The sequence below is a fragment of the Rattus rattus genome, chromosome 3 (genome assembly GCF_011064425.1).
Source record: "Rattus rattus isolate New Zealand chromosome 3, Rrattus_CSIRO_v1, whole genome shotgun sequence".
NCBI classification, from domain to species: Eukaryota; Metazoa; Chordata; class Mammalia; order Rodentia; family Muridae; genus Rattus; species Rattus rattus.
The window spans coordinates 104,413,474-104,436,490 of NC_046156.1; the positions used below are offsets into that span (position 1 = coordinate 104,413,474).

The 23,017-nt window shown below is 38.8% G+C and overlaps 1 long non-coding RNA gene across 1 annotated transcript in view; it reads right to left on the minus strand.

Moving 5' to 3' along the window:
- Window positions 1-2,408: 2,408 nt before the first annotated feature.
- LOC116895495 overlaps window positions 2,409-23,017 on the minus strand; it is a 35,900-nt gene continuing 15,291 nt past the window's right edge. The window contains exons 2-3 of the long non-coding RNA XR_004387281.1: window positions 13,203-13,385; window positions 2,409-2,542 (exon numbers count right to left, since the gene is read on the minus strand). This is a non-coding gene — a long non-coding RNA (uncharacterized LOC116895495). The remainder of the gene's footprint in view (window positions 2,543-13,202; window positions 13,386-23,017) is intronic.

Sequence of the window (23,017 nt, forward strand, 5' to 3'; positions counted from 1 at the left end):
TATTTTACTTGGGTAATAGCTGCTTCTTAATATATTTTTTCCATCTATCTTCCGGGGATACTTGAGTGTCTGTGAAGGCGAGAGCACTTGATTTCCCATAGCTTCCAGACTGTTTATTCTCTTCCCACACACTGCATCCGATCACTCCTGACTTCACACACCCACTGTTAGCCCTGTGTTCATGAGATACTTCCGGAAGTCGCATACATTCCATTCTCCTATCCTTCTTTCTTTAGCTCATTTCCTAAGAAACACCTTCTTTGCTCTATAATTTTTCCCGGTTAAAGACATGACAATTTTCTCTTCTAATTAGAGATTCATTCAGTTCTACTTTTGAAAACATAAAATGAAATCCTATGTCTCGTGGGATAACTTTTTTCAACTATGTCACAGAAAATGACAAGATTGGGATCTGTATTCAGACTCTAACTGCACGTCCATCCTCTTCTTGTAATGGGTATTTGGCTTTTCAAACAGGGTTACTTATGGTTTTTCTTGGTATTGGTGTTTTGTGTTTATTGAGGTGGAAACAGACACTGCTCTCTTCTCTGTAGATGCTTTAAAAGCTGAAATTCCAGTAAGACTGTTTGTTATCCGAAGAGATTTGAGTTTGTGCACACGGTAGATGGAGGCCGCCTTGGTAAGTCCTATTACCAGACGCTTGCTTTGCACAGTGTCGACTGGGAAAGCTGCAAACAGTGGTGCAGGCAGATTCTGAGGCTCTGCTGCTTTCAGTGAAGAATGTTGAGTGATTCCTGCTGTTTTAAGCTGGCTCTTCCTCTGGAAGAGGGGGCGGGTCAAAGCTATGGGTGTCAGTTTTTCATCTTTGGTAGTGATTCAAGAATGTAAAAGAAAAAGAAGCCCTGGCCCTCTACCAGCTCCGGTCAAGCTGAGAAGCTCCTTCTGGATCCATTCCTTTTCATACATTCGTACCCGCTTTCCAATTGCTATTTTCCAGGGCAGACACATTGCAAAAACATCAACTTTTATCTCATTAAATGCTAAACTAAACAAATTTTCTTCTAAGCTCCCAGGCTGAAGATCAATCCTGCGACTCAAACCAGTTTTCAAAACACTTGTTTCCTGCTCATGGATCCCTGTGCCCTTTCTTCCTGGGAACCCTGGTGTGACTTCCAGGACAAACTAAGGTCTTCGCTCCATGTATAACTGCAATTTACCACTCTTTGTGGTTGTTTGTGTCTTATTGCTACGGTCATTGGGAAAGACCCACCACCACCCCCTTTTGGAAAAGGCAAATATAACAGCATTTTGAGGAATCGACCTCTTCAAGATGTATAGAAAAGCTTGATTTCCAGCAGGAGTTAGAAAATAATAAGAAAAGCAGTGTCTTCGGGGCTTAGTCAATAAAATGAAGCTCCTTTTTCTTGTTATTTTAAGATCAAATATTTTCAGTTGACTTTTTTTAAAGTGTGGAGTACTTTTAAAAGAATAACTTTATCTCCAGCAAGACAGCTTCTTCTCTAAAACTACCCAGAAATTGTGTATTACCTATAATGCCGGTCACAAAATTACTGTTGTGGGCTGCCATTGATTATGTTACTAAGTCCATGTAAAACAATGCCTTTAAATGTTTTCAAATACAATCTCAACTCTCAACAATGGATTACCCGCCATCTTAGTTCATTTGAACTGCTGCAGCATGACACTAGAAATACTCCATATACAACAGAGATGTGTTTTTTGCAACTATGGAGGTTAGGTAATCTGAGGCAACGAATGCCCATCTATTTAGATTCTGACAAGGGCCTCATACCATGCACATCGTGATAGAAGATCCTGGTGAACAGAACAATTACATCTTCAGACATGGGGTCAAAGAGCGGGAAGGGCCATTCTTATTTTGCATAATTATTCTCTTATGAGAAATAATGAGAGTCCCATGAAAATCATATTGATGTTTCCCATGGACAGAGTGTCTCTGTGGCCTTAGTACCTGCCACTAAGCACTAATTCTTAAGCACCTCATCTCTTAACATGGCTGCAAGAAGTCAAGCTTTCAAATCATGTATCCTTGGATGTGAAAACACATCTGAATACTCATAATCGTCTTAAAGCACACCACAGCTGGGAGTTTATGGCAGTCTAGTGAAGACCATTTTTTTACAGTGTCCCCATGCTCCAAGTCAGGACTAAGTTTACTATTGGTTATTACTAAATTATTGTCAGATAATTACTAGTTTTCCAGATATAGCTAATAAACTGTGCCTTTAGCAGTTTCAACAGCAGCCATTCCCTTATTTAAATGGATTTTTCCTACAACTGCTTAAAACAAATTTAATTAAAACTCTTTCACAACTTTTTACTTTTCCTTCCATTTAAAATAAACCATATTACAATGATATTTTATAATCCTTTGAATTTGATCTTTCAGATTGTTAAACCGTTTTATTCCTCCTCTTCTTCCTCATTTTCCTCCTCCTCCCCTCCTCTTCATCTTCTTCTCCTGTCAATTTCAGGTCCTCACGTGTAGTGGGCAAGCATTCTACCAGTGAGCTATATTCTTCTCAAGGATAAGTTCTTTCTAAGAGAGAAATATTCTAGTTAGATTACAATTGAGATTGTGAAGTTCCAACTACCAATATTTCACCTTCTGGGTGCCAAGCACATATGTTAACAGAAGTCTGATTGAGCTCTGTGAAACATCTTGGCCTGCTTGGGTTTCAATTTGTAGCTGACCATATGGTATGTAGCTTTGCAGAAGTGGATTCAAGCTGGCAGGTTGCTGTTGCTGACTCTGGGCTCACATGCACCATTTGAGTTTGTGCAGTTCCAAATTGGAGCCCAAGCCTTATCTCCTTGCTCTGAAATGCAAGGAGGTCCAGATTTTTTACAGCTCCTAAGCCTCCCAGACAAATATAATTACCAGCACTCCAAAGAGCTAGGAACAGCAGCCAAACGCAAACAGATTTGGGAGTGAGAGCAGAAGAGCTTCAGCTGTTGGGTCAAGCTGGGTGCAAGGCAGCTCTGGGTTTTCAGAAATAAGAGAAGAATGTCACCCTGTTGAACTCTCAGTGATAAAATGAACTTGCCCTTTAGCATGTTTCCCTCAATCATGGAGGAAATCAGCCTAGGAGAGAAACTAGCCTTTAAATGAGTGAGGATGTGGCAAAATTGGTGATCAGAAAAGAAAAAAATTTCCAAAGAAGCAAATGGCCCAATAATATGGTTTCTAAAACTTGAGTTATATGTAACTGATAATAATAATTAGTTTGAAATTAACTTCTAAATCCTTAAGTAAAAGTCAAACTGAATCAAAATTGTGAAGGACTACATATCCAACCTCACCTTGGCTCTCACACGAGCTTTTCTTCCTGATGCTGACTTCCTTATTTTATTTTTATATTGTCTGTTTGTGAGTCCTAACTACTGGTAACTTGTTTCTTGAGGTATAGCTTTTCTGAAGTTATATGCAAAGGGAGGGTTCAGTGAAAATTCCATTTCTTTTTTTCATCCCTTTCCTCCTCAAGTTTGAAGAACCACACTTTCTTCTATGACAGAGGATACAGTTCAATTTCTATAGTCATGGGCTTCTTTAGAGCCCTGTGGATCAGGTAGGATAATAAAGGAAGTAGAGAAAAAGATCCCAGAGAGTGAGGATTTCAGTGTACTGAGAACCATGCCCCCATCGAAAGGATGAAGTATCCTATGCTAGGCTGGAATTGAACTTACTGCTTTTACACAGTAATGTAGACATCTTGACCATTATGATACAAATATACCCTATGGCTTTGAACTGGGAACAAGATTATACTTATGATTTTCAAAGAATACCTCTTTTTAAAGTAATGCCAAAATAAGGTTGAGGTATAGGGAACTAGGCAGTGTTTAACAAACTTGGCATATACAAAGCTCTGATTGGATTTCTAGCACAGGAAAAAAACAGCAACCAAAACAAAACAAAATAAAACAAGAAAAAGATGAATAACAACAAAAAACAAGTATTGGAAAATAAACAGCATACCCAGCAAACAACACTGGCTTATTGTGTTTGCCATGACACAATAATGTGGGTTTCTGGTTTATTTCTGGTGATATGGTCTTCTCCCAGGCATGTGCTCCATAGAAGTTGACATCATTAGCTCCTTCACTGCTACTCTCTCCTTGGAATTAGTCAGTAGACTAACCTCACCCATAAACCTAAATAGGGTTTCAATCACTCAGTTTCCACTGATGCATGTCACTGTGGATCTCAACATTCATGGGTAGCTCACCCACTGTTCCTTTTCAGTAATATCTATGTGACAGCTATTCTTGGTTGACCACTTGACTATATGTGGAATGAACTATATTTCAGGAGTGGAGGGTACACTCCTGAATTTCTGCCTGGTGTGAAGTGGATGAGTCCACTATTAGTATGGACATTGAGTTTCCCTTTGATCTAGATCTTAAGACTGGAAGATACATGACTTTAATCCCAATCTTGAGTCAGGAAGACCTACCATTGCTTTACCTTTGCTGGGAGTCTATATAATGACAGGAAAAGGAAGGGTTTTCTCGTTACCTGCTTGTTTTCGCCTTGCTACTACATCCATTTCTTCACTGGCATTGGAGGCTGCTTCTTCAGGACTCCAGCATATTCAAAAAACTAGCTGACATCCAGCCTTGTGAAACTGAGCTCTAGAGTCTTACACTTTGCATTTACAGTTGCCATTGTTGAACGTGTGTGTGTGTGTGTGTGTGTGTGTGTGTATGTGTGTGTGTTCTATAACTTTAAATACAGTGACTATCTTATGAATTAGAGTGTGAGGAAGCTCACAAAGATCAGGAAACACATGAATCTTACAAGACTCACAGGCCTCTCTCCAACATTTATACATTAAGAAGTAAGAGTTGCTGGTGAGCAGGAGAAAATCTTAGTGGAGATATCTGCAGCCCACTAAGGAGCCTAGTCAATGCCAGTGATGGAGATTTTGTGATGTGCTAGCCATGTCAGTGTGTACTTTTGATGATGCAGATGTCATTGTATCATCCTTGTTCCTATGAGTAACTACAATAAACACATTGGCTCACTGCAAAGGTGGAAGCCTTTCTTTGGATCAGTCTTCAGTGCTCTATCTGAGATAAATAGACATTTGTTCAAGTCTCCTCAGGCATTATGTCTTAGTTTTCTTAGCTTTCATGACTCTGGACTTCTATCTTGTTTATTGAGCTGGCATTTCGTCTTCATGTTTCCATGGCAGCATTCCTAGATCTCCTTCTACAACCATTGGGAGAAGACCATGATTGAACGCTTTCAGCTAGAGCCCTTGTGCTGGTAAGGGGATCAGATGGTATTACTGTTAAGGATGCTTTTGTCTCAGAATTGATGACAAGCATCTGGAGGGCTCTCATGCACATATGAGGTGTGTGAGGCATATGGTCATCTGTTATAATTTGCTGTAGAAACATTCTTTTGTATATTAACATGATTAAATACTACTATGCCATTTATGTGGTGCAGTTATTCTGAAAGTGTGTGAGTGGGGTGTGCTGGACTGCCACACCTCCTTAAATTGTTTCCTAATTGTCCCCTCTCTGCAGTTATGCTGATCCTACATTGCTATTTTCCTTTAGAGAGTGTGGCAATATCTATGCTTTTTCCAGCACTCAAAACCGGCTTTGGCTCACTAGGAAATAATAGTACATCCATGGATAATGTATGTACCCCTGAGGAAGCCATGCTCCTCCTGTCTTACATTGACCTTTAGTTGCTGCCAAGGAAACAGGTCCAGGTTGCTGAATTGCAGAAATGCTGTTCCGGTCCCTCCTAACCAGAGAACTTCTTTGGTTGATGTAAACATATTTCTTTTAAACTAACTCACTTTATTATTTCTTTTCTTCAAAATATCCTGTATTTTTATAATGTCCCTTCATAAAACATGAAAATAAGATACCTGAATATTTGCTAATTTTCTAGTTAACTTTTATTAATGCCAGAAAAGGTCGAATGAAAACTGTCTCAGGAGATAAGAAAAGATATTTTGTCTTAAACTATATTTTAAATGTGTATTAAACGAAAAGTCAACTGAATCTACATTTTCAAATTGAGAACTATATACGAATTCCAAAACTTTCTTTTTTCTTTTTTTCCCTGATCATCAACATACATTTCCTTGGAATTTGGGATGCCAGGCATTTCTATATTATAAACCAGTAGTTAGCAGCCTGAGAATATAGCAGCCTGAGAATATGACAGCCTCTTGGAGCAGTGTTTTCTGTGTCTGGAGCCTTGTGTCTCAGACAGAGGTAATCATGCCTCGTCATAAAATGAGTCAATAGCGTAAGGTATAGATCATCATAAATGGGCGCCTTATCAAATACGTATAGCCCAAGAAGGTTACTAACCATTCTCACCTGGACCACCCCAGTGTCAAAGGATCACACTCAAAATATCAGCATCACCATGTGTCATAGACTGGCTAGGTATCCTTCCCTTTCAGTGAACTGTCCCCTAACTACTCTTTCAGGGGATTCTCTGCTGCTCTAAGAAAATCCACTTGGTCTCTGTGCAGATTGCCTCTCTTATTCAATTGTTTTCATACTGACTTTATGACAAAAATACCCTGATAAAATTATAGCAACAACACATAAAAGGCTTCCTTTTACTCCAGACTATGAACTATTTGAAGAGCAGAATGAAGATATTTGCCAATGATCTGTAAGTTGAAAGACTACCAGCAGATAGGGAACAAGTCCATCCAAGTCCTGAGCACAATGCTTAGACAGAGCCAGCAGGTCTCTCTGGAGACCCAGAAATTGGGGATACAAATGCAAACAGAAAATTATTCTTAGCTGAATTACCAGTTTCTCTCTCCCCACTCTGCTTCAGAGCAGTGGTTCTCAACCTGTGGGTCCTGACCCCTTTGGCAAACGCCTATGTTAAAAAAAAAAGTACTTACAATACAATTCATAACAGTAGCAAAATTATAGTTATGAAATAGCAATGGAGATAATTTTGTGTCTAGGTGGCACCACCACACGAGGGAGGAACTGTATTAAAAGGACACGGCGTTAGACAGATGGAGAAGCACTGCTTTAGAGTTTCAAACAGTAAAAGCAAGCTAAGGCATTTCTTATAAAACATGAGAAGTGATTTTATGAACAATTTTTTGTTGTTGTTTTACTCATGTTAAGCACTGAAATCAGAGTAAACCAGTATTGTTTGCTGTTGTTGTTGTTGTTGCTGTTGTTTTTAGAAAAATGGGTGATAAGTAAGAAGGCGGGATAAGACACAGGAGGACAGACTGAAAAGAAGGAAATTAAAACTTGGTGAAATGAGAGGGTATAAGGAAAGGGAAAGACCGGGAGGCTGAAGCTACATAGCATGAAATTGGGAGTCAGGAAAAGCAAGCTGTAGATTCCAAATCTAATGAATAACATCACCTTGGAGAAGTTTGTTATTTCCTTCTCTTTATTCCCTAGCTCAAAGCATGGAGCCGGCATTGTAGTTACAGAGATTGGATGGGAGTGGTGTGGGGAACACTTCCATCAGGGTGCCTGGCACCTAGCAAGCTCAAAACATATCTGTGGGAATAACGTTTGACAAACTGGAGAGCGTACATTCATTCTATAGAGAAATCGAAAGCTCCCTGCTGAGCAGTTTTAGGGCTGGGTGCTACAGAGAGACGTGTCCTATGAATATATTGTGCTGGTGGCAGAGAAGTTAATCAAAACCTCTCTTCTTTCCTCTACGAAAAGTAAGTCACGGCTTGTAAATGACCTTTCGTTCATTGTCCCGCGCTGCCATTTTCAGGTTTTTTAAAAGAAAATGCGTTGTGTGCAGATGCTCTTACCATGTTGCCGCACTTGTCCAACACAGTGTCACCTGTCGCCTAGGCAACACGTGCTTCTACTATGGGCTTTGCTCTTTTCCAATGGCCCTCTTATCCAACCCTTTTAACAAGAAGAGTAGCAACAAAAACAACAAAAGCTAATCTGTGTAGAAGCACATATTGGTTATTTCCTCTGTGTTTATCTGTTTATGTGTCTTTATTATTTTTGTTTCAAATAAAACTCAAACTTTCTCTGCATGGGTCACAGAGCCTTGTCTGATGGGTCTTCCCATTCTCCTCTTGTCAAGTCCCTGCCTCAGGTCCCTGTTCTAACCACAGTTCTCGGTCTGAGTGCACTGAGACATTTCCTTCTACAGGGACTCAGCAGACACTTTGTTCTACCTGTCACTGGTTTCTTCTTATTCTCAACTCCAATTAGAAGTCACTCAATGCAGATTCTCACATTTCTACTGTAAAATATTTGGGAAAGTGGTGATTATAAATCAGGATGATTTTGCCCTTTTTCACTCATCATAAGCTGCATCTATGTTAAATCATGTGTGTATACCTGGGGTGATTCTTCATTAAGCTACAGGGAATGAAGCCTTTAATGAATTTTAAGTCAATGACCTAGATTGTATTGCCAATTCACACACACACAGACACACACATTTATATATATGTTTGTGTGTGTATGTATATATACATACATTTATATGTGTATAGTATATATAATATACTATATTACATATATTAATATATATTAATTATATGTATGCTCATAAGATGCAAGCATGCAGGTGTGTACACATAAGTGGACAATGAAAAATACCTTACTATCTTGTTTCTACAAAAATTTACTGAGAAGCTGGAGGACATCCTCAGTGGTTAAGAGTTCTGGCTGAACCAACCAGAGCTTCCAGGGACTAAGCCACTTCCCAAAGTCTATACATGGACTGACCCTGGGCTCAAACCTCCTAGGGTGAAATGATTAGCCAGGGAAGGGGTCCAGTGGAAGGGGAAGCCCTTGGCCCTGCCAGGAGGAAACCCCATGTAAACGTGATTGTTGGGGGGAGGGTGGTAATGGGGGGAGGATGGGGAGGGGAACACCCATATAGAAGGAGGGATTAGGGGGATGTTGGGGAAGGGGAGGGGTTAGGGGGATGTTGGCCCAGAAACCGGGAAAGGGAATGACAATCGAAATGTAAATAAGAAATACTCAAGTTAATAAAGAAAGAAAAAAAAAAAGAGTTCTGGCTGCACTTGCCGAGAACCTGGGTTTGGTGTCCAGCACCACAACTCTCTATAGCTCCTGTTCCAGGATATGCAGTGCTCTTTCTGTGAACACTGTGCACACATGGTGCATAAATATAGGTCCTAGCAAGGCACACAAAATAAAAATAAATAAAAAGCAAAATTTATTAAACTTCTTCTTTAAGGGGATAGAAGAAGAGATTGCCAAATTCTCATTTACTAAATATGTAAAGATCATTTTTAATTAGGATGTTATTTTATGTGCATTGGTGTTTTGCCTCCATGTCTGTCTTTGTGAGGGTGGTCAGATCCCTGGAAACTGGAGTTACAGGCAGTTGTCAGCTACTATCTAGGTGTAGGAATGGAGTCCAGATCCTCCAGGGGAGCAGCTAGGTCTTAACCACTGAGCTCTCTCTCCAGCCCTCAAGACCTACTTTTTGTTGTTTTATAGTAAACAGTATTTCATGACAACTATTTAGATTATATTTATATTGTGTATTATTTATTAGTGGTCTAAAGTGGGTTTTGTTTGTTTCTCTGCTTTTATTTTGAAGATCTAGTTATATATAATCCAGGTTAGACAGATCTTAGCCTTCATCTCATGAATGCTAAGATTCCAGGTATTGACTCCAGTGTCTGTTTTAGAGCTATTACATATTAGAGAAATATTTAAAGATTTGGAAACCCTGGAAGACTTGGGAACTGTCCCTCAGATAGCAAATGATGTCTTGTTTCTTTTTCACTTTTTAAAATTAATTATTTTGTTTGTATTTCAAATGTTGTCCCCCTTCCTGGTCTCTCATCCACAAACTCCCCATTCCCTCCCCTTTGCCTCAAAGAGGGTTCTCTGTCACCCACCCACGCACTCCTACCTCTCCCCTCTAGCATTACCTTTTCTGGGTCACCGAGCCTCCACAAGATCAAGCACCTCCCCTCATGCTGATGCCAGATGTGGCAGTCCTCTGCTATGTATGTAGTGGGAGTCATGGACTGCCCATGCATGTTGCAGTAATTATTAGATAAAATGGAACTTCTGTCCCGTGCTAGTGCAGGCACCATAGGGTCACATGGCATCTATGGGGCACCTTCATCTCAGCGGTAGTTGGTTCTAGTGTGGCACCACACCTTGTTACCTCTAGCTATCCTTTAGCCTCAACAGTCTATTGGCCTCCATTGCTAGCCTCCCTCTCCCAGCTAGCCATCCAAGAACTCTCTGGCCCCAGCTACCAGGTAAAATCAGGACAAAAGAGGTCCAGCAGTTACTGGCCTATCAGCTGACTCTGCCCACACTCCCAGGAATTGCCCCCTGGTAACTTCCAACATAAACTCCCAGTTACCCATTAAAACCAAGACTCAATAAGCAGTAATTCAGCAATCAGATTTATAGGTTAAAATTATCAACCCACAATATGTTCACACAATAAACTCATAACCAATTGATAAAGACATAAACTTTCCACCCAAATTGATCTATAGAAATTCATCCCTTAAGAGATATTTATAACTACCTTTTTTACTCTTCTATCTCACCTTAAAAAAAACTTTGTCCCCGCCTTACTTTTTACCATCCAATCATGGGCCTTGACCCATCCTGTGCCAGCCCTCACCTGCATAAAGACATCAACCTACACATGTATACTCTTTGGTTGGTGATTCAGTCTCTGGAAGCTCTGAGGGGTCTGGTTAATTGATACTGTTGTTCTCAGCTCTTCCCCTAACTCTTCCATAGGGGTTGCCTCAGGCTCAGTCCGATGGTTGGCTGTGAGTATCTGCATCTGTATTAGTCAGATGCTGGCAGAGCCTCTCAGAGACAGCCATACCAGGCTCCTGTCTGCAAGTACATCTTGGCATCAGCCAAGATCCAGGTTTGGGTGTCTAGAGATGGAATGGACCAAATGGTGGGGTGGTCTCTGGGTGGCCTTTCCTTCAGCCTCTGTTCCATTTTTGTTCCTTTATTTTCTTTAGACATGGACAATCCTGGGTTAAAAATTTTTAGATGGGTGGGTGTCCCGAACCTTCCACTGAGGGCCATGAATATCTACTGGTGGTCTTTTCAGGTTCTATCTCCCTGCTGTTGGGTATCTCCCTGCTGTTGGTAATGTCATCCCCACTGTAAGATATCTGTATTTTAATGTAAAAATAATTGTAAAAGTCCTAACTTTATACAACTTAAAAAACACTTTTGTCACTGTGGCCAAATCTATTATTTAAAGCAAAATCCTTTGGACCAAAGTTTTCTCATGCATAATAAATGAGGTTCAGGAATGTTTGCACAGTTCTGTTCTTAATTGCACTGCAATTTAGCAGTACAGCCGGTATTAAAAAACTCCAACTAGAGTCAAAGCTCCATGCTTGGTCTTCTGCAGGGCAGCTCTCTTTCTTTGTGAACTAATAACTTTTCTTGTATGTAAGTATCTATAAAGAGCATCTCACCGTAGGTCAGAAATACTGTTTCCTTTTGCTGCCACCAGTCTGTCATATACTATCAATGGCATAGATAACACTCACCACACTGCCTGTCACAGGCAAAGCAACAACAACCTGAGTTATTCTGGACAGAATGGAAGACAGAGATCAAATGAAACCTACACAATGCATTTGCTGAACCTGAGTTGTGTTCATTTTGATTCTCCAAGTGCATTTCGCTTCACTGTCTCTGACAACCCTATGGTCCACCCAAGCTGTCTGTAAAGTACATAATGTGCTTCAGAAGGAGAAGGAGTGTATTTGCAAATAAGAACACAAGTCGGCGTGTGGCTAACTGAAAACAAAACTACCCTAGAGCTACGAAAAGTAGAGTACTAAAGTGCACATTTAGGAGACAGGTCGATGGATCTGAGGTGTAGAGAAGCAGATAGAATGCATGTTATATTTCAAATAAATAGAGGCCATCGAGACATTGAGAGGAAAGACTGTTCTATGAGAAGTCATTAGGTGTTCTTGTTCAGAACCCCAGGCAAATTTATTGAGGAATATCTCTTAAGTATAAAAGAGCAATGATCAGATCAATTATAGAGAATTATACTAGTTTTAAATTACATGAGGCTTCAGCATATTAATTTGTAAGGCTTGGGAGCTTTTACTGTTTGGCAGCAATGTTAAATCTTGACATATCGGCATATCCTTTTCCTTAATAGATGCACACATTTACATAATTATCATTCTCAGATCAGTCTATCGTCCAGTGAATGCTAGGAACTCTCATGTATATGAATTAGCAAGAGTTTATTATCTCGATCTCCAAAGTTGTGAATCTTCAAACAAAGGTGTAAATACCCATAAGATAATGGTATTCACTAATTACCTGTTTATAATGTTAACTCCAAATGTTTTCAGTTCATTTACATATCTGTGCTTTAGTGATGCTCATCTAGTGTAATCTGCAGAAAATACAGTGTGAAACAGGCAGAGTGGACAGGGCATCAAAAGCATCATCTTAGATATAATAAAGGTTTGGGAAACTGTTAGAGAATTTTTCAGGTTACACAAAGAGTCAGTAAGAAAAATGTGTGATTTTAATTCCCTATATAAACAGCACATAATGACGTTCACTTGGTTAGTATCTCTACAGATTTTATTTAAATAGTCATAGACTCAGAAATGATAGCAACTAGTCATGGAAGTTTTGTAATGGGTAATTTTATATGCATATGTTGAAAACAAAATCATGTGAATACTAAAAATATAGCCTTAATGTGGACATTTAGGACACAGGCAGACAAAAGTACTTAATATGTGATATATGTATCTATTATTTCCATAGTAAAATAAACTCTGGAGTTAATTTTTTTAATTAAAAAAATTAATTGTTTATGAACAATTAATTGTTCATAAACATATTCATATACATATTCGCAAAACTGTCAGTTAATCTGACTCATCCTTTTTTGTGCTCATGTTGTATTATACAACTGACCTTAAATTGATATTAATCTCCAACTCTATAACTATAATAGAGTTGTTTATATATATATATGTAAAGATATGTAAATAGGTAAACTTATTTAATCTCCCATGAAATCTAGACTTTCTTTGAAGTCTCTGTATTACAGAGCATATGCAATTGGCATACAATTAAATATGATAAATTAAACTTCTTCATATTAGCATAATTATAGAGAACGTCTTATTTATTGTTTTTAACTAATTCCTATATGGTCATAAAATTTACTTTACCTATATATTTAATAATCATGCATTAACTTCTGTGTTTTTCTTCTTCCAGATGGTAAAGTTGAGGCATAAAAAGATTAAGTAGTTTGTAGCAGGTTGGAGAGGTTCTTGGAGCAAACATCCTCTCAGCATTTTGGCTCTGGTGTCTAGCCTCTTGATTTCCCTCCAGTTCCCTGATGGAGTATTCTGTAGAGGAGTAGGAAGATAAATTGGTTTAAAATCCATGTTCTTGTATTGTTACAGGTTGACATTAAGCCCAAGTGCCACTCTGCAAAACTATTCACATCTCCAAGTAGTTAGCAAGTCTGAGAGTTTATTTTCAAGCCCTGCTGTATGGTAAGTTTCTTTAATATGTTTCACTTTACTTAGGTAATAGCTACAGAGAAGTATTATGACCCTTTCTCCAAGCATGAATTTTCTATTTAGTCTTACAAATTACCTGATGTAAGCAGGGCATAAATACAATCTTTTAGCTCTTATGAAGCTGATTTCTGAATAAATTTCCAACAGTCTTCAAAAATAATGACCCACACAATCTGCTTTTCTGTGTAGATAAGCACTGAGGACAATGTCATTAGCCAACTCAGAAGTAAATGACCGCAAAGAGTCTCTCAGCACTCCTCCAGAACTACAATAGGGAATGTCCTCACCCCGAGTGATTAGGGGGATCCCTGGGAGAGTCCTGAGCTTCTAAATAGCAGGTTTTTCTCATGTCTGCTGCTGTTCTCTGTGATGCATTTGGCGATCCTTAGTGGCTCTTAGGAACTGTCACCACACTCGTCATGGCATCAGCAACTTCGCCATAAGCTAGTGATTTCTCCCACTACTTCCTGATAAGAAAGGGACCTGCTACTGACCTCATCCCATTTCTTGACTCTGCTGTTTCTTAATGGTTCCCTGGTTCTCTGGGAGATTAAGATGCTTGAAGTCCTGTATTCGTTAAGAAGACCCTCACCCCTCTGTATTCTCTTGCATATTGCTCATCTAATGTCTTTTGCCTGCTTATTTTTTCTGGCGATGTTCTAAAATTATTTTTATTTTTTAATATTACAATATAATTTGCTTTTTTCTCTATCGTTTCCCTTTTCCAGGATTCTCTTCCTTTGGCAAATGAACCATGATTTTTTTAACTTTGAAAAGAATTCCCTATTAGGAGCCCACAATTGTTTCAGCTATTTCACTTGAGGCTTTTGGACTGTTTTCATGTTTTGGGGCTATGTTTCCTCTCCTAAGTGGATCTTTACAGTGTTAATTAGTCCAGCCACCTGCCAGAGCTTTCTGAATTCACGAATGAAAAAACCTGTGTGTGTGTGTGTGTGTGTGTGTGTGTGTGTGTGTGTGTCCTGTGCATGCATGCACTCTCGCATTAACATGTCAGTTAATTTTGAAATGCCATAACTAGCTTAATGACTGGGCATTTCTAACCCGTCCCACTGCTAGCAAACCCTCCCTGATTCTCACATTCACTTTAGGTCTGGTTTTTCTTCTTCCCCATCATGGTGATCTCTGCCTTCTTCCTCTCTCCTGGTTCCTTGCTCATGTAAATCTCTAAGTCCCTCCTCAGTCTACCTGCCCAGCCATCGTCCATTGGCTCTTTATTGATTGATCAAAAACCAATTTGAGACAAGGACCTTCAGTGTTGGTCGTACAGATTTTGGAGGCTGGATTAATTCAAAGCATTAGAATCAACTACAGATCTTGACTTCTCTGCAGCCTAGATGGCCTTCTGAACTGTCCAATGAGACCATTCAGCCTCCAGAAGTGACTCATTTCTAAAGACTTTTCACAGATGGGAGCTCACATATCTGACTGTTGTTTCCATTCCATATTTGTTTTAAACCATCCCAGCATTGGAATAGATTGGCATATTTTCCATTGCATCTAGGGCATTTTTCCTTTGGGAATAAGAAGCAACCTTCATGTCCTGGATAAATGCAACATATTTGTTCACCCTTGGATCTCCATTCTCTTTGTGATGCTTTCACATGTGACATAACAATCTTCATTTCCCAAGCAGGAGATCTGGGGCTCATCTCACATATAAATAGCCCTGCTTTGATTTGCCATTCCCCTCTGGCTTAAAAGTGATTCATTTTCCTTTCTACAATAATTAGTAGCATCCTTTCAAATGGATGTGAACTGATATCATCAGGAATCTACCTTATTTGGAAAAAAGATCCCTTTCTGATAAGAAAGGGACCTGCTACTGACCTCATCCCATGCTCAGTGCTTCCTGGAATTCCTTTACATTTTTGTGTACCTCCCCAATTTAGTGGTATTATATATAGAAAATTTAAGCTTTGTTCCAATTCATATACTTTACCATCTTAGAGCCATAACTAGCATGTTTTAATTTTGCTTATATCAAATGCATAAGCTTCATATACTTCAATTTTTTCCGTTTAAATTAATTAAAATAAACTCTTCTTAAGAGATTGTTGTAAAGAATAAGAAAAGTTTAAATCTATCATGGAATATTGATTAAGTAGTATAAACTTAATATTTTAAAATGTTCCTTATTTAGTTTTATATGATATATTCTGACTAGATTTTCCCTCCTCTAACTCCACCCAGGTAATTGTAATTACACATCTAGCTTTTTTAAGTTCTTCCTTGCTGTCTTTCACTCTCAAAAATGGAAAACAACAAAAACAAACAAAATTTAAAGAGGAAAATCAAAAAAGAAAAAAATACCAAAAGAAACATAAATCACACACACACACACACACACACACACACACACACACACACACACACACACACACTGTGGCATCTGTTTTGTGTTGGTCAACTACTCTTGAACATGGGGTCTATCTTAGAGTATGGTTGAAAACCCAATGACACTCTTGGAGAAAACTGATTCTTCCTTTCTCAGTCAGTGCCAATAGCTTCTTGGCTTGGGGAGGTCCACTTTCCCTTCTCAGGGTTGGAATTTTGTCTGGTTTGAACTTGTGTAGGCATTTACATGCTATCGCAGTCTCAATGACTTCATATGCCTCAGTCCTGCTGTATCTAATAAGATAATAGCTTTCTTCATGTTATGTCTATCAGTTTGTAGCACCATCTATTATTTGATGAATATCATCTTCAATCTTTTGATTTCTTGATAATTTACCTATTGGAGAAGTTAAGACTTTGTTCTCCATGTGATCCAGTCAATATGGCTCCTTTCCCTGGGGAAATGGCTCTCTTTGAGGGGGGCATAAAAATGTGTGCTAGATCTGAAGAGTCATTTTAAAAAATATTTATGCATCTATTGTGAGGGCTAGGAGGTATATTGGTACCGTAGCATGTGTGGAAGTCAAGGGCTTTTTCACATAGGTTTGCTTCCCCTTTTACATTTCTTTTGAGGCAGAGACTTTCCTTGTTGTTTCTGTTATTGTACTGTTTTGTTAGTTTTAATTATCAACATGGCAGAAACTGAAATCACTTGGGAAGAACGTGTCAATGAGGAAGTGTCTAGCTTGTACTATCCTATGGAACTGTTAGTGGGAGCCGATTGGATTGATTATAGACTAACTGATGTAGAAGGCTTAGTCCACTCTTGGTAGCACCAATTCCTGGATTTGGGTCTGAAATATAAGTGGAGAAGGATGACTACAAGCAAACTTATACTCTTACCATTTTCTTTCTGTCTTTGAATATAATATGACTAGTTGTTTCAAGTTCTTGCCTTGACTTCCTGGTGATGATGGACTGTACGTAGGTATTGTAAGTCAAATAAACTATTTCTCTATGTTTTAGTTGTTCTTGTATTGCTGTGAAGAGACCCTGTGACTGAGGCAACTTGCAGAAATAAAAGAGTTCTTGATTTGGGGCTTGCTTATGGTATCAGAGGGCTAGTTCATGGTCATCATGGTAGGAAACATAGTGGCAAGCAGACAGGCATAGCACTGGAGAAGTCGCTGAGAGTTTACTTATGATCCTCAAGATAAAGGCAGAGAGCAAGCAAGACTAGGCCTAGCAGGAGCTTTGGAAATCTCAAAACCTACAATTAGTGACACACCTCCTTAAACAAGGCCACACTTCATAATCCTTGGTCTACCAAAGGGAAATCAAACATACAAATATATTACCTCATGGGAGGCCATTCTTTTTCAAACCATCATATTCTACTAAGCTGCTTTTTGTTAGGGTATTTTATAATAGCAACAGAAATGAAACCAGATCAGCCAACTGCATATGCAAAGGTTTCCAGCCTATGCCCTTCTCTCTTTTTGAACAGAGTGCATACTAGTGTGAGTAGGACATTCCTAGGATCCTAGAGATATGACTCAAGTTATCAGGCTGTGAAGAAAGAACCATTACCAAATGAGCTATCTTCCTGGTCTGAGAATTGATTCTTTTAGGAAAATTGTATATGCTGTCCAGCCCAACTTACAGAAAGCATTAGTAGCCAGCTATGATACATAGTGATCCTAGTAGTCACCGATGCAAATGTGGTTAACTCACTGAAGATATAGAGACCCACCTCGGCCTTAACCTATTGTGAACCTCAAACCTTTTGTCATGTAACAACATGGCAGTCCACAGTGTCTCACCATCACTCAACACACCTCTCTGGCACTTGTCTTCTGAGTTACTTTTTGCTGTAATGCAGGCAACCCTTCGCCACCACTTCTTTTCTATCTAGTGTAACAAATGGCTTGAGACTAGGCATGTACTGATCAGGGTAGACTATTAGCCCAGGACATTCCATTTACTTTCAGTGAGAAATATTATTCTAAGCTCATGGACCGGGATCTAAGAGACATTTATTTTTATGGTATATTTTATTTTAGTATTGGTTTTAGGGAAACAAGTAAAAAGATGAGAGATGAGAGATAGATGATAGAGACGGATGAGATTATACTGTTCATATTTATTTCAAATATAAGGACTGCGAGAATTTTTCACCTCTTCTGGGTGGTGTCTATGCATCATGTAAGGTCTTTACTTTCATAGCAGTAACTCTGTATTCAGGGACACAAATGCTTTCTTGGATGATCCCTGTGCTATGTAAATCTGAAACAAGGAAATAGTAATATTATCACTAAGAGATTCTGGAAACTTTAAAATGCTAAAAATATTCAGCAATTTATAACAACACAGATTTGAGGAGGAAAAAGAAGGGAAGAGAAAGAAAGAAAGAAAGAAAGAAAGAAAGAAAGAAAGAAAGAAAGAAAGGAAGAAAGAAAGAAAGAAAGGGGGAGGATAAAGGAAGAGGGGAGGAGAAGAGAGGGGAGGAAGGTGAGGAAAGAGGAGGAAAGGGGAGATAGGAGGGGAGGAAGGAGAAGATGAGAGGGGATGCACAATCCTACCATTACATTATTGGGTTACAGGGGGCTGTTTTCCCTGTAAGGGCTTCAGGGGAAAATGCATTTCTGTCTTCCTTTTCCTCTATCTTCAGTCCAAGCAGGAGATGCCTTTCCCATCTCTTTATGCTTCTGTCTCTCTTGACATTGCACTAAGCCCTTTAGACAGCCCAGAAAAGCCCATTTCAGCCCTTGTTTATTCACACCTGCAAGATCTCTTTCCTATGGAAGGTCCAGTTCTCACAGATATAGGGTATTTAATTATGGGACACATTACTCCCACTGTGAGTATTCAGTGAGATTAAAAGTACTTGTCACTTCCATTTTCTGAGTCCTTATCTGACCTCTTACAAGTTTTCTTATCTTAACCAAATATGGACACAAGTTTGTCCTCCTGAAAGAGCTTTAAATGTTAGAATGCTATCTTGTCTCCATGATGTAGCAAGTTTTGTCTGAAGTAATATGTGCTGCTTTCTCACATGTTATACCATGAAAAAAAAAAAAAAAGAGCAAAAACTTTAAGGGAATAACATAAACTATAATAGTGTTGTGTACATTTGCAAATTGTTGACCTTGTTGTTTGTAAGGTCAGTAGATGGCACATTTAGACAGAGAAAGGAGGATGGTTAAAATTTGAAAGCCACTAAATAATGAACAAAAAAAGTCATTATTTTATCTGCGTGTGGATCATAGACGAACGGCAATGGAAACGCAGTGCCTCTGATGTCTGCTCTGAATTAAAGCCCTCTGAAGAAGGATGTGGCAGTCGCTCAAGCTTGCACATTCCTTAATTTTGTTTATTAAGGCCTGCCCAGAGCCGGTATAGCCAGAAGGCAAGACATGGGCTTTCAGAAACCACAAAGTGTAACAGCTGGTCCCAATTACCCTAGGACAGTGTGACCGCATTCACAAACTTTTGGTTTCATAAAAGAGAGAAAAATAAGTTCCTCATAAAAATTTGAGAAATGCTACGGTCTGTGCATATGCTTCTCTCTCAGCCTTCTAGTTATGCCCCACTGTATATACAATGCAGTTACAATGAGATAGGCTGACTAAGCTGGCAGAACAGAAATCAGTTCAGCTTGAAACACATAATACGAGAGCTTCACAAAAGTCCATTGCTTGGAACAAAACATTTTTCCAAGAATTGTAGAATTTAAGAGATCTGTTTAACAAGGAAATCAAGCAATCTTGTGTTAAGCATACAGTTATGCAGGTAACTTTTGTATCAGCCAAGTAAGACTAATGAGGTTTGACATGTGTGACTCCTGTGACCTTTACCAAAATCAGAAGTTGTCTCTTAAATACACTGCAGTGAAGGAGAGATAACAAACTTACACGCTGAACTGACCTTTGTAATAGAGATCTGAGGTTGAAAATTATACTTTTTCCTTTTCTTTACTTGAAGTTCAAAGGTTTTAATACTTCAGTTGTCTCTGTTAATTTGAATTCTTAACATTTCAGACCAATGAATTTAAGACTCGTTTGTATTATCTATAGCCAACAGTAAGGTACAGCTATCACAGAAAGGAGGCATTTACAGACATTGGAACTCAAATACTAACAGATAGGTCTTTCTAATACACCATTTGTTTTTAAGTCACAATACATCAGCCTGTTCAATTTAGTGATCTTTCTTAATTCTTTCAATGACAAAACAATAACCTAATCATCTTCTACCCAGGGGATGCTCTGATCATTTAATAACCGAAGCGATGTGACTCTTACTGAAGGAAAAGCATGATCACCATTAAGAATAGAATGCCTGCTATATTTAAGTGTTGAATTGGATGTGAATGAGAACAGTATAGGCTTGTGTAGGTTAGAAGTCCCACAATTAGAGTAGGTAATGTTTTTAATAAATATATGCTTTTCTAAACAAAACCATTTAAATGAGTAGTCTGAGACATGAAATGCAACTAATTATATCACAAAAAGGTGGTAGGTAGTTACTGTTTAAAATATCCCTGTTAATTATGATTTATTATTATTCAGGGTCTGTCAAAGGAGGACAGCATTAACCAGATATTCTTTCTAGACACATTTTGTTTACTATTAATTTGTAGACCAGGGAGTGAAAATAAATTACTGGAAGGCAAATGCCTTCCCACCTGTATGCTTTGTGCTGTAGCTGTGTATGTACTTTCCACCAGCATAATAGAACGTATTAATAGACTCGCTCTTTTGCTAAGCTAGATGAATGAATATTTATCAGAGTCCCATTAGCTAAACCTTACTAGAAGATTTCATAACTTTCCACATGAAAAATGTCAGGCAAATGAGATGACTCTGTAGGTAAAGGTGCTTACTTCTAACTAAACACCTCTGTCTGACCCCAGGGACCCAACCACATTGTGAAAGCTGGCTCTTAAAGTATCTCGACTTCTGCAATTAGACCTTGGCCGGCATGCTCCTCAGCCCGAACAATATAGATGAATACAACATTTCTTTCTTTAAGAAAAGTGTGTGTTGAAATGGCACTCACATGTTCCAGGAATTGTTTCAAAGAGTTTCAACCATTGAGTTTTACCTCATTTTGGTATTCTGATGGAACATCTCTCTCCAAATCTTTCATTCATCACAGTGCTGATTCACTTGAAAGAGTCAGCCATGTTGCCAGCCACAGGCTACCACTATTCTCTGTATATTGCCCCTTTTAATTGTATATTTGTGTAGCTTTCGTAGATAATGGACAATCTGGCCCAATATAGATTTCATACTGTAAATTAACCACCTCACCACTTTGAGCCTTCCTAAATCTAAAGCTTAACCAGAATTCCTCCTGCATGGTGTTATGAACTACAAAACCAGAGACCTGAAAGAACCTTCAATCATCCTGGGAACCTTTCATCATGCAGCAGACTTGAAAACACTAATGATCTATTTAAAATTCACCGTTAAAAATATAGTTCAAATCTGCAGAAAAGCATGTAATATTTCATATTTGTATGTTTCTGCAATAGATGCTTCAGCTAATATGTCAAGAACAATATTTAATATTCTTCTGGGAAGATGGTTTCAAATTATAAATCAAAATTCAAATAAATAATAGCACTTCTCTAGAAAAATGGTAAATATCTGTCATGCATTAATGAATGGTTTTTCTATTCAGAAGTCAAATATTGATGATGGAGTGACTTGCACATTTGTTTCTGCTGTTTTCAAATCTGCTCATGCTTAGAAGTCTCTCCCCATGATCAATAAGCATTGGAACAGTGCACTCAGTATCTGCTTGCCAGAAGTCCCTCTGCTCCTTGATGATCTTGCTATAAAAGATTTCGTTTCCTCTTTATATAATTTTAAATTTCATTTGTTTCTTGCACTTGGGGTGCGCGTGTTTGTGTGTGTGTGTATGTGTGTGTGTGTATGTGTGTGTGTGTGTGTGTGTGTAGGTCAAAAGATTATTTAAAGGAGTCAGCGCTCTCTTTCTACTGTGTGGGTCATGGAAATAGAGTTTTTGTTCATCAGTTTTGCTAACGGTGTCTTTTCATGAGCTGTCTAACGGGCCCTTTGAGTCATATGGAGACTTAAATAATTTATGCCCCAAACCTTCAGAATACCATGGTTATCAGTGTTGGTCACATGGGGGAAATATCTTTTGAGTCCTTTTCTCTTCTTGGATGTTAAGCACAGTTGTCTGCCTTCATAAGATGATGAGGACAGAACCCCTTAGACAGCCTCAACTTTTCTCTGTGTTTCTGGGCCATAATCATATTATATTGGGAGCCAGAGGGTACTGTTGCATGCAGTTCTAAAGAAAACACTAAATATACTATCTTCCATAACAGATGATGTCGGAATAAATAGTTAAAAGCTGTCCAATCATTGAACTACCTGAGGACCCAACTATACGTCTCTTGGGCATACACCCAAAAGATGTCCCAACATATAACAAAGACACATGCTCCACTAAGTTCATAGCAGCCTTATTTATAATATCCAGAAGCTGGAAAGAACCCAGATGCCCTTCAACAGAGGAATGGATAGAGAAAATGTGGTACATCTACACAATGGAATACTACTCAGCTATCAAAAACAGCGACTTTATGAAATTCTTAGGCAAATGGATGGAACTGGAAAATATCATCCTGAGTGAGGTAACCCAATCACAGAAAAACACACATGGTATGCACTCATTGATAAGTGAATATTAGCCCAAATGCTTGAATTACCCTAGATGTACAGAACACATGAAACTCAAGAAGGATTACCAAAATGAGAATGCTTCACTCCTTCTTTAAAGGGGGAACAAGAATACCCTTGGGATGGAATAGGGAGGCAAAGTTTAGAACAGAGGCAGAAGGAACGCCCATTCAGAGCCTGCCCCACATGTGGTCCATACATATACAGCCACGAAACTAGATAAGATAGATGAAGCAAAGAAGTACAGGTTGACAGGAACCGGATGTAGATCTCTCCTGAGAGACACAGCCAGAATACAGCAAATACATAGGTGAATGCCAGCAGCAAACCACTGAACTGAGAACGGGATCCCCATTGAAGGATTCAGAGAAAGGACTGAAA